The sequence below is a fragment of the Sturnira hondurensis genome, unplaced genomic scaffold (assembly GCF_014824575.4).
Source record: "Sturnira hondurensis isolate 20B ecotype Veracruz unplaced genomic scaffold, ASM1482457v3 Scaffold0008710, whole genome shotgun sequence".
Taxonomy (NCBI): domain Eukaryota; kingdom Metazoa; phylum Chordata; class Mammalia; order Chiroptera; family Phyllostomidae; genus Sturnira; species Sturnira hondurensis.
Window position 1 is genome coordinate 4,028,374 of NW_028081341.1, and position 12,976 is coordinate 4,041,349.

General features: G+C 39.2%; 1 protein-coding gene across 1 annotated transcript in view; it reads left to right on the forward strand.

Annotated features, from left to right (window-relative positions):
* Window positions 1-668: 668 nt before the first annotated feature.
* MID1 (midline 1) overlaps window positions 669-12,976 on the forward strand; it is a 372,089-nt gene continuing 359,781 nt past the window's right edge. The window contains exon 1 of the mRNA XM_037055572.1: window positions 669-813. The gene's annotated coding sequence lies outside the window, so the exon portion shown is untranslated. The remainder of the gene's footprint in view (window positions 814-12,976) is intronic.

The window sequence follows — 12,976 nt, forward strand, 5'->3', positions numbered from 1 at the left end:
GTTATTATAGGGAATAAATAGATGCCATTATGTGTCATTCTGCTCATCAAAGAATACAGTAGCAATTACTGCATTGTAAAGGGAATAGACTCAAAATGATCACATTGCATTATCTACTAAAGGCCTGGGAAAGTTGAATAAATATTTGTTACTATGTTCAAATAAATCATTTGAACCTCATTTGATAGAGGTTGTTCACATTCTCTTCCTATCACATGTTCTATTCACTTATTTGAAAATAATTTCAAGACAAGTTACCCTAGTTTTCAAAACATAAAAGACAAATGATAAACATCCTATACTTTGGTTTTTCTCCCTACAACACCTTCAGATAATATAAGGTTGGTCACAGCTCATGATATGAAATACTAGCCGTTGACTCCCAGTTACACTAGAAGGGCCAATTTTACAGACTGCCAGGATAAAGATGATTTTAATTAAATCGCACAAATCCCTTTGTACTGTGACCAAACCCTACGCAAGCTGACTGACTGAGCCATTCTGGCATGTGTAGAGTTAACCAGGTTACTGGATTCCTAGTTAACTTCTTTCACCAGGAATGCAATTCATGTTTACCTATATAAGGAAACCTGTTCGGCTGACCTGAGTTTGGCGGATTTTTGCGCTGACTGGGAGGCGTGTAAGCACACAGCCTGGAGAGGGGGAGTGATTCCGAGCTGGACAGAGCAAGCTTCCTGAACGCCTCAGCCATTCAGCTGATCCGAGGCAGCCTGCTTGGAGGACCTACAGGTTTGCCTTTTCCAGAACACAGTGAGGAACAAAAACCCCGTCCTGGGAAAAATGGGGAAGCTGGTGAGTCTTACCGATCTCTCTCTGCTCGCTTCTGCTAAGTGGCAGCCTCACTGCTCTCACCCAGGAAGCAAAGGGAGAGGCTTAGCTCAGCCTCTCACCCCACAGCTCCTTCCTGAACAAACACAATGCTTTGCAAATGCCTCCAGACAACTTTTCCTGCCTGTTTTGTATACCAGGAATCCACAGAGGCAATGATTTTAGCACTTTAGACATTCCACAGAGTGTTTTTACTCGGCAAGAGTTTCCAGACCATCACGATGAGCAAACTTTCTCATCTTTGTTGCACTCTGAAACACTGGAAATGAGCCTTGGGGTGCTTTGTGAGAAGGCTGAATCCCCAAGGAAGTAATAGTAAATCTAAGTGGGGTTCTTACAACCACAGGCAGTGTGATATTCTGCAGAAGTGCAATTTGTCACTGAAAAGGCAGTCTGAAGGTATCGTTTTTCATTCATACAGCAGCAAAATACAATGCATCCCACACATACAATAAAGGACACTTTCTGAGACACTAAGGAAAGAAAAAAAGCTGAGCTGGGCTCTTTGTTCTAGACAATGTAAAGAATCTTACTCTTGCATTTTGACAAGTAGTATATGTCTATTTATATATAAGGTGAGAATGGTGCATAAAGGCTTTATGTCAAAGGCATTGCAGTCTATTGATTTAAAATTTATCTATATTCTATATATACACAAAGATCCCAAGATGAATGTAATTAAACATAGAAATGTGAAAGGGTTTAACAGATTTGCAGCAGAACTTTAGCTATACTTAGGAACAGACAATTATGAGACAACTGAAAAAGAAGAAAAAACTATTCTAGCTGAGTTCTAGGACACAGAACTTTTGATGAGAATCTTTTTTGAAAAATAGTATAGCTGTCGAAAGTGATTTTGGGAATCAGGTACAAAATCGTATTTTTTATTTTTTGTGTGGCAAGGTGGTTTCTTAGTTGAGTTAGCTTGAATAAGCATTTTGAATATTTGATGGCTCATCTATCAAAGCAATGCTGTTCTCTGTCACACACAGTGACCTAATCCTAGGAGTTTAAGGAGCAAGATTGTGGTACCGATCACAGCAAGTAACATGAGGAACTATTTTTGAATTTCTCATATTAAGAAATTAATTGCTTAAATTAATTTCAAGAAAAGCAATCAGTGCAAACAAGCAGATTTGAGAGAATGACTGCTTTAAAAATTGCAGTCGTAGTCCATTCCCTAGTGAGGCTACTGATTGAATACAGGGAATGGCAACTGCTTATTCATAAAAACAAAAGCCGTGGCCAGTTTTATTGCAGGCCCTTGACTTGAAAAAGTGTAATGATTCATAGTAACTCAGTTTAAGTGAGAGCTGTGAGAATGAAAGTTTAAGCTCACCTCTGTGAGAATGAAACCTAGAAAAGCAGTGCATGTGATGTACTAGACATTTTTCTAAATAAAATTCTTAGTAGCACAAAACCAGCCGAACCAAGAAGATTTTTCAAATGTTTTAAAGCTTCTTATCTCATAGGTGACAATCAGAAAAACAGAAGTTTTGATATTGTGTTGCTTTTAGTGGGAATCAGCAACCCAGGAGACACAAAACACTATTTTAAAATATACGCTTAGTAACAGATGTTTATACTGGGTTGTCTCACCCTGCCGTTGAGATGGCCCCAAGCCAAATCAACCAGCACGTCCGCCGTTTTTCCTGTGAGTTGATATGTACACAGTTATTATACACTAATTACATCAACAGCCAGGGAATATATAACCAGAAAGATAGATAAGTCTCCTGGGGTGGATAGGCCCAGGGTGAGGAGGTAAGCACGGAGTTTCTGAATCCCATGTTTAGAGTTCTCCTTGCCAATGGCATATGAATTACTGTAGATGATTGTAGTCCCAGCTCCAGAATCCACTTATTCTTGGCTCCTCAGCAGCTCATTTGGGGGCAATAATAGTGATTATTGTATTTAATTCTTTGGCATTAATAAAGTTCCAGGAGGATTTCTTCTCAAAGATTAAAGTTATTTCAGTGCCTGGACTAATCCTCCAATGAAAGGCAGTTAGGACGTGGTATTATATTAACCCTTGCAAGTTACTGGTTCTGAACGATTGCATGGAGGATTTAATGATTCTGAAGCTCCTTGCACCTGTGAAATGTTAAAGGCATGCCTGGGTTACAGGAGATTAAAAAATACTGGAGAAATGCAAAGAGAAACCAGTTTTCTCAGAGACTTAATATGTTGTACATGTGCTAGTAGTATGTGTTGTGACTACCCACGGAAGTGTAGCATGTGAGGTATACTTTGCTACAAATTCACCTGATGGATGATTATCCTGAGGAATGTTCTTTAAGACAAAGCTTTCCAACAGATGGGCCACAGAGCCCTGGCAAAGGAGGAATATAGGTTACAGACATGCCCAGATGTCGATGCCTCTTGGCATCTAGGCCACCAAACTCTGCTTGGACTCAGTTACCCTCCCAAAGGTTATCTCTGCACTGCAGAGCTTCCCCAATTGGCCCTATTCTATCATACAGATAGGATCAATTTCTACCTGTCATGATGTATGAAAGCTAAGACACTGTCTCTGACAACCCAGGCCCTGAATACAGACCATGAAAGTCAAAATTTTGCTACACTGTGTTAACCTGGATCTTAGGGCTCATTGTGAGAAAGAATAGACTAACTTTTATTGTTTTTCATGCTCTGGTGGGGATATCAAGGCCCTCTGTAGGTCTTCTAGTTCGGCCTTTTTATTCCATAAAAAATTTAAAGAGATGTGTGTGTGTGGTGATGTGTTGTCCTGTTCTTAAAGATCTCCTGAAGAGCTGATGGCAAAGTGTTCTTTCTTGGGGTCTTTTGTAACATTAAGTTATTATTTATACTTCCCTTTCTTAAACTGCTATCAGGGCTTATTTGGCTGGGATTCTCCCACCACCAGTGTGGCCTAGTCCAGAGGCAATGACATAAAAGGACCTGGTTTCAAAAGTTATTTATTAAGTGTAAATTCTTTCCTTGGACACAGTACCAAATTTGTACACGGCATTCCTATCCCTGGTGAACTTTCTCTGGCTTTCTCTGCCTACCATTTGACATCAATTACCTTTTCAAAAACATTTTGCGTTATTAATTCCTGTTACATTCATTCAGCAAATATTTATTGAGTGCCTTTTGAAGTCTCATGCTAAGTACTCTGGAGAAAAAGTGGATATATAAGAGACAGATGAATTTAAACCAAATCTTCATGCAACCCATAGCATTCCTACAAAGAGAAATGTCATTATTTGAATGGTGTACAGCATATGAAGTATAGTTTGCTACAAACTTTTTCAACCACTCATTTTTTGCTGATCATTATTGGGACATTCATTAAGTCAGAGCTTCCCAACTGGTGGGCACAAAGCAGATAACACACAGGTCAAGAGGTTTCTTCTTTCAGGGACCAGAGAGAGGATTTCTATGTCAGAACACATCAGGCAGATGCCAATAAACATGGTATATGTAGGGATTGTCTGTAAGTGACAGAGAGCTGGATGATGCCTCTTTACATTTTGTTAATGTAGTTTTTAATCCACTTGCTTGGATCGTCAGGGGTTCCAAGACACCACATGAAGAACAGATATTTCCAGAGTACTCAGTAACTGAAGAGCTTTTTAAAACAAGATTATTTATTTATTTGAGAGAGGGGAAGGGAAGGAGAAAGAGGGGGAGAGAAACACCGATGTGAGAGAGAAACATCAATCGGTTGCCTCTTGTAACATCCTATCTGGGGACTGAACATGGAAATTAAGCATGTGCCCTGACTGGGAATTGAACCAGTGATCTTTTCAGTTTGGGGAAGATGCTGCAACCAACTGAGCCACTCCAGTCAGGGATTTTACTCACTTTTAACCACTGGAAATGGTTAAGGCACAAGTTCCAATGACAGTGCTTATGAAGCAGACAAGAAAAGCTGCTGTTACTTCTCAGGTTGTGTGTGTGTGTGTGTATATATATATATATATATATATATATATATATATATATATGGCTCAGAGTTAGGGACCATGAATTAATAACTGATGTGCACCAATAGGATTTTCCAAGTATCTAGGGCATTGGCAAAACCAATTTAAATTATATTTATATTTGAAGAAATGTACCTGGTAACGTGATAAGCAGGGGTAGGACATCTAGTTAAATGTAAAAGTACATTTCCATTTTTTAATTAATTGTTTGCAATCACATATAAGGGAATCTTCTGTGAGTGAACCTTTCAAATAAATTGATTTGTTTTATATATTATTGCCAAAGGTTCAGTTAATTTTATTGTTTGTTTAAAAGGAAAATAAAAATGGATCACAGTGCTTCATGCAATATAGCATTCTCAGATATGCTTGGTACTTGATAGTTGTATCTACATAACAAATGACTCTAAAAGGTATATGTGCTCACTCTCTTGTCGGTTGCTCTTCACTTGTCTAAACTTGAGACAGAAATGAAATTAAGCAGAACCTCCTCTATTTGACAGTTTGAGTTTTAACACGTGACAGAAGTGGAATTTTGGTCAAACAGCCTGAGCCAGGAAATTCTGCATTAGTTACAGGTATTGTTCTGCAACAGAGGCCTTGGTAGTTAAACCCCAATTATTTCCCCACTCCTTGAGTATCTAATTGTACAGTTATTTGGATCTGTAGTAACATACTCATCATGTATTGCCTTGGGGAACAAAACAGTATATAAACTACTAGAGAATGGATAACAAGTTTACTCAAACTGATATACTTGGCATAAAGTTAAGAAACAAAAGTATCATAGTGTTTCCCAAGTTTCTTCCAAAGCAGTGGATGGTGTGTTTAGCCAAGTCTTCTTAAACTTCTCTAGGATTCAATTTCCTCATCTATCAATAGAGACATAAATACACAATTCATTGGACAGTTATGAATATTGAAAATGGTCATGTCTTTGAAAGCACCTAGCACAGTGCTGGGCATGAGGTCAATCACTAAGTATTAGCTGGATTGAAATGGGTGAGAGTGGATTGGGCATCTTGAACAAACAATTAAGAATTTGGAATAGAAGTAGACACATGCTAATGGCCCATATGTAATTTTGCCCACTTAATGATTTAAAAATTTGCTTTCCATGAACCATGATGTGGTTTCTAATGTCTTGTAGCAGGTCCTCTTTGTTTATTTTTGTTACCTGTTTGTCCCTTGTAGGGCTTTGTGTTTGAGACCCTTGTTCCAAAGGGTTCTTTCTTCTCTAAAAAAATCTGTTATTTCAAACAAAAGTTTTCCCTTTTAAGGTGTTTTTCTAAAACAAATGTGTTTTATAGACAAAATAAAAATACTCATGTTGTACTTATTAATTTCACAGCTTTAAAGCATTCTGGCTTCAGTTCATAATAATGGTTTTCCAGGGGTTTTGAGGATGGACCTCTCTAAAAATGTTATGTCTTCCAAGGTTACCCTCAGATCCCACTCTCTTTGTCTCACTCCCCACCCGCCACATCCCACACCCCAGTGGAATGTAACATTTAATTTGATGTGGCTCCTACGATATTGAGAGAGTGAATGCTATAGACTGATGTACCCTGATAGAGGTCAATCCTGGCTAAGGCAAGTACAAAGCATATGGTGTCGGTGTGATGAAGAGGCAGGGCAGCTGTCATAGTCAGCTGAGGCTTCTATAACAAAATACCATAGACTGAGTGGCTTAAATACTAGACATTTTTTTCTTACAGTTCTGGATGCTTCAGAGTTCAGATCAAGTTGTGGACATATTCAGTGTCTGGTGAGAGCTCTCTGCCTGGCTGGCAGATAGCCACCTTCTTACTGTTTCCACACGTGGTAGAGAGACAACCAACTCTCTCTCTCTTCCTCTTTTAATAAAGGTGTTAATCCCATCATGGTGGCCCCACCCTCATGACCTCAACTAACCCTAATTACCTCCCAAAGGCCCCAACTCCAAGTGCCATCACATTGGGAGGTTAGAGCTTCAACATAGGAAGTTAAAGAAGGGATGGAGGACACAGTTTAGTCCAGAGCAGTGGCTTTATCAAAATGTAGATCAAGTGACTATTTCTGACTTATTTTCAGTGAAGTTAGATTCAACACTAAGAAAAAAATTTTTCTTCCAATTAGACTATAAGAATGTTTTCTTAGCATTTAAATATTTTATGGTATATTTATTGAAAAAATTCTTTTAGAATTATTTTTTTATTTTTTTAATTAATTAATTATTTTTAAGTACAGTATTCTATTACTCCCATTCCATCCTACCCCCCGTACTTCCCCCCTCCCTCCCATTTCCACCCTTCTCAGTTGTTGTCCATGTATCCTTTATATATGTTCCTCTAAATCCCTCACCTATTTCCCCTGAAATTCCCTCCCTTCTGGTCACTGTCAGTCTGTTCTCTATTTCAGTGTCTTTGGTTATATTTTGCTTGCTTGTTTGTTTTCTTGTTTAGCTTCCTGTTAAAGGTGAGATCATATGGTATTTGTCCTTCACCACCTGACTTATTTCACTCAGCATAATGCTTTCCAGTTCCATCCATGCTGTTGCAAAAGGTAGGAGCTCCTTCTTTCTTTCTGCTACATAGAATTCTATTGTGTATATGTACCATAGTTTTTTGATCCATTCATTTACTGATGGGCACCTAGTTTGCTTCCAACTCTTAGCTATTGTAAATTGTGCTGCTAAAAAGTGCAAACACCAATACCAAAGAACATATGCACTTTTAGAATTATTTAGACCATTTTAAAAAATCATAAATTCCTCTTCTGTATACTGAAAATGGACATTATAGGTAAGATGAACTTTTTAAAACTTCATCTTTTCTAAATCACTTTTCAGTTAGAGTTTCATGTGTGTGTTTTTCCATTCCACGCCAGCATACTTTTTGCCAAAATACAGCATTACTTTTTTCATTTTTTATTGTTGTTCAAATACAGTTGTCTCCATTTTCCTACCCCCACTTTCCCCCATCCCACTCACCCTTCCTCCCACCCTCCCACCCTCCATCTTTCCCCACTTTGGCTTTGTCTGTGAATCTTTTATATATATTCCTTGACTATCCTTTCCCTTCTTTCCCCCATTACCTCCCTCCCCCTTCCTTTCTGGTTACTGTCACTTTGTTTGTTATTTCCAAGTCTCTGGTTGTATTTTGCTTGCTTGCTAGTTTTGTTGATTAGGTTCCACTTATAGGTGAGATCATATGGTATTTGTCTCTCACCATCTGGCTTATTTCATTTAGCATAATGGTCTCCAGTTCCACTCACACTGTCACGAAGGGTAGGAGCTCCTTTCTTTCTCCTGAGTAGTATTCCATTGTGTAAATGTACTATAGTTTTTTGACCCACTCATTTACTGGTGGGCACCTAGGTGGCTTCCAGCACTTGACTATTGTAAATTGTGCTGCTATGATTGGGGTGCACAGGTTCTTTTGAATTAGTGTTTTAGGGTTTTTAGGGTATAATCCCAGCAGTAGAATTGCTGGGTCAAAAGGCAGTTCCATTTTTAATTTTTTTAGGAAATTCCATACTGTTTTCCACAGTGGCTATACCTGTCTGCATTCCCATCAACAGTGCACTAGTGTTCCCTTTTCTCCAGAATCTCACCAGCACTTATTGTTTGTTGCTTTGTTTATGATGGCCATTCTGACTGGTGTGAAGTGATATCTCATTGTGGTTTTAATTTGTATCTTTCTGATGGCTAGTGATGCTGAGCATCCTTTCACATATCTATGGGCCCTCTGAATGTCCTCCTTGGAGAAATGTCTGTTCAGGTCCTTTGCCCATTTTTTTATTGGATTGTTTTTCTTTCTGGAGTGGAGTTGTGTGAATTCTTTATATATTTTGGAGATCAAACCCTTGTCTGAGATATCATTGGCCAATAAATTTTTCCATGCAGTTGGCTTTTTTTTTCCACTTTGCTGATGTTTTCTTTAGCTGTGCAGAATCTTTTTATTTTGATGAAATCCCAAGTCTCTATGGTCAGTTAATATTCAACAAAGGGGTCAGAAGCTTAAAATGGAGTAAAAATAGCCTCTTCAACAAATGGTGTTGGGAGAACTGGACAGCTACATGCAAAAAGTTGAAACTCGACCACCAACTTACACCATACACAAAAATAAATTCAGGATGGATAAAAGAATTAAATATAAGTCATGATACCATAAAAGTCCTAGAGGAGAACATAGTCAGGAAAATCTCAGATATTCCAGGCAGCAATATTTTCACCAATATGTTTCCTAAAACAAGGGACATAAAGGAGAGAATAAACAAATGGGACTGTAGCATTACTTTTAAAAGATTTTCTATACTGTCTCTGAGTTTCTACCAAAAGATAACAACAAAAACTGTATTTCTTGCCCTGGCTGGTGTAGCTCACTGGATTGAGTGCGGGCCTGCGAACCACACGATCACGGTTCGATTCCCAGTCAGGACACATGCCTGGGTTGCAGGCCAGTTCCCAGCAGGGGACTCATGAGAGGCAACTATACATTGATATTTCTCTCCTCTCCTTCCCTTCCCCTCTAAGGATAAATAAATAAAATCTTTTTTAAAAAACTGTATTTTGCCCTGGCTGGTGTAGCTCAGTGGATTAAGTGTGGGCCTGCAACTCAGATGATTGCAGTTCGATTCTCAGTCAGGGCACATGCCTGGGTTGCAGGCCAGTTCCCTGCAGGCCAACTCCCAGCAGGGGACGCACAAAAGGCAACCATACATTGATGTTTCTCTCCCTCTCTCCTTCCCTTCCCCTCTAAAGATAAATAAATAAAATCTTAAAAAAAAAACTGTATTTCTTTCTTTAATGGTCCTGCCTAGGAATGCAGCTGTCCATTTGTACCCCCAGGAATATCCACCAAGTTACTGAACTTGTTAGTGTCCTAATTTTTTACCTGTTTAGCATGTTCACACATATATTGAGAACCACATCTTCGGTGTGTTTCACAGATCTAATGGGTATCTGTACCTTCTTCCATTCCCACCTGAGCCCTGAGAGGACCTCCCTCTGGCCTGGAGGAAATGCTCCTCCTTTCCATTTCTTTGAGAGGTTTTTCCTAATGGGTGGGGCTTGTTTCAAATAATGCCTAGAACTTAATGAAGTGACAACAATATAAACTTTCATGACTGAGAAGGGCAGGTGGGCCTTGACAGGATATATTATACCATGACTGCAGCCTTAGCAACAAGTGTAGGGTATATCCCAATATCAGTTATATTAAACTGAAAAGAATTTCCCCCTGAGAACTCATGGAATAAAATGTATCTCTCCCATTTAGACGATGCCTAAGATCTCAGCTTTAGACAGTGGTTTCATTATCTTTTAAAGTATCAGGAGTGTTCTAATAGAAACTAAAGACTCTAGAGACAGCGACACCTGTAGCTGCCATACATACTGCTTTGGCATGGATTTCTTTTCAATTAAGACTGTGTAAGGAAACAAAATCCCATGAAGCATGAGATAAGGGGTGAAATAAGGATGAAGATACGGGAATGGAGAGAGGACAGGAAAAGAGAAAAACAAAAAGGAAAACTCAACATTCATTCAACAATATTTATCAAATCCCTTCTGTGAACCAGGCATCACCCTACATGTCAAGGCTGAAGTGGAATCTGCACTCAAATATTAACAGTCTAGTGTAGGAGACAGCATTGATGAAATATCATGCAAACAAGAGTAAAAGTGTGCCAAGAATGAAAGGTGTAAAGTATAACTCTATGTAAGTCATGAGATTTAGCTCATTGTTGGGGGGAGGGGAGGAAATCAGAGAAAACTTTCCCAAGAAAGAGATGCTTAAAATGAGAGCTATGAAAGAATGTAAGTCAGTATGTTTGGAGGAATATGAAATGGCAAGGCTGTATTATGGAATTTTCAACAAGAAATGACATTTGTCTTTCGGAAAGGCAACATTGACAGCAACCTGGAGAACAGATCAGAGGGGTGTCTGATCTATTTCGGGATGAACCAGACAGGAGACTAGGAGAGGAGTCCAGGGAAAGATGGTGTTTACTTGTAGTAATATCATGGTGGTAAAGATGAGGAGAAGTGGATGGATTGCAGTTATATTTCAGAAGTGAAATAGACTGGAGCAGGTGATGAATGGGACATGGGCAGTGGTGAGGTTCTAGGAAGTGTCAAGGCAGACTCCCAGGAGTGTGATTCACCTAACTAGAGGGATAGTGGTGTTGATTAATGATGTAGGGAACAATGAAAGTAGACCTTGTTTGGGAATTAGGAGAGGAATTCTTTGTAGCCTGATGGAATGGAAAATGCACAAATTTTGAGCCTGAAAGTCTTGGTGTGGCTTCAAGTCTTATATCATTCATTTACTAGCTGTGTGATGCTAAGTTTCTCTGACTCTCAGTTTTCCATCTTTAAAAATGAGACCTGGAAGTCTCATTTTTGGTAGATAGTCTCACGAGTTAGGTAGTCGCATAAGTTCAGGTGATAAACATCTACCTGAAAAGGTTGTTCAGACAATCAAACTAACTTGATACAGGGTTAAAGGTCCTACACATACAAATGATTATTATTACTCCACAAATTCACCAGCAGTGGAGCCTGGAAGAAGAATGGCTGCTTTCAATAACTTCCTGGGGTATGGGGTGGTGCGTGAGAGTTTTGACAGCTGAGATCTCAACACTCTGTAAGTTTACCGAAGTGAAGCTTTCTCCTTGTTGAGAGTGCACAGGGCAGCTATTAACTTCAGTTTTCTGGTGAACTCCTTCTATTTCATTCCAGCCTCCTCTCCTCCTCTCCCTCAACCTGGATTAAGGATTCCCATATAGGAATAAGCTACATTGCTTTTCTCAGTTGAGATCCCTTATCACTTGTAAGAGGACTATAGGATTTAGGAAAATGTAACCTGAGAATTTACACTAACAGATGAGCACACTTGATTAACTTCACACTCCCTGTAGGCTTTAGATGAAGGTTTTACCATTCTATTTTTCTAGCATCCATTTAGCGAGAATTTTATATGATGTGTGATATCACTGCCCTTGAGTGACCTCAGCAAATTCCTTTCTGGCTTCCAAATATCTTGCCATTAAAGGGAGCCGTTAGGCAGTGAAAACTGCAGCTAGAGGGTTAGGAAAAAGTTGGCATAGGCACGCGGGTGGGAGCAGGGGCTTAAAGCCTGTGGAATGCAGGTATTAGCTTCCTTGTCTGCAGGGGTTCTGACACTGTAAAGTCCAGGTCACTATCAAAAGTCTCCCGTTGCCTTCTTCTACTTCTTTTTCTTTGTTTTTGACACAATATTAAGTGTCTTTATTTCAAAGTCACCTGTATCTCTCACTGAATTATCAACAATAGTAAGTTTTTCATTAAGATCCCCTTTAGTTATTTTTCCATGCAAGAAACACTTATTTTCATACAGAAAAACATGTATGAGACACTGGGAGGCAATCCATTTTGTGCTTTCACTGGTATAATGTTTGAGTGAAAGATTGTAAAACGTTTGTGTGAACTGTCAGATAACTACACTGTATTTGGTTCTCCATCTGGATGTTTGAGATTTTAGTGTGCACACCCTGAATGGGATTAGGGTAAGTAGAAGGATTGGGGAAGTGGAATGGAAGCTGTTATCTGAAAGAGAGGTCTCAGGCATGTTTTTTGAGAGGTTCCTCTTTCTACTACCTTCCCCTGCCTTCATAATTTCTCTGTACATGGTCCATTTGGGTGCAAATGCATTTCAAGATATAAGGGCAGTTTAAAAAGGCAGTTGTTAATCTGAATTGTATGTCCCAGAGGGGCTGCCACTTCACTTCATAAAGATAGATTTGGCTTTAGCTTTGCTAACTTCAAAGCAGGAGCATTCCATAGAAACTTCTAATTAGCATGTGCAATAGTAGTTGCTCCAAATCTGGATGTTTTGGGAATCACAGTGCAATAGAAGGAAGCCAAAGCTAGACAGTGTCATACCAGGGAAAGAGTTCACTTGTCCATGAATGTAGTTACCAGCCATTAAATCATTTGCCCATAACTCAAAGATAATAAAGGAACCTGGGAGAATGATCCAGGGTGAAGATCGCAGTAAAAACACATCAGGTGTTACAATGAATGAAAAATGGTGAGACCTTCTGTTTCCAGGCCCCCCCAATAAAGCTCTTGCGCAGATAAGGATGTGAGCTTCACACACCATCAGGCTTTCTGGTCTGTTTAGCTCAGAAAGACTGAAATCAGGAAGGAG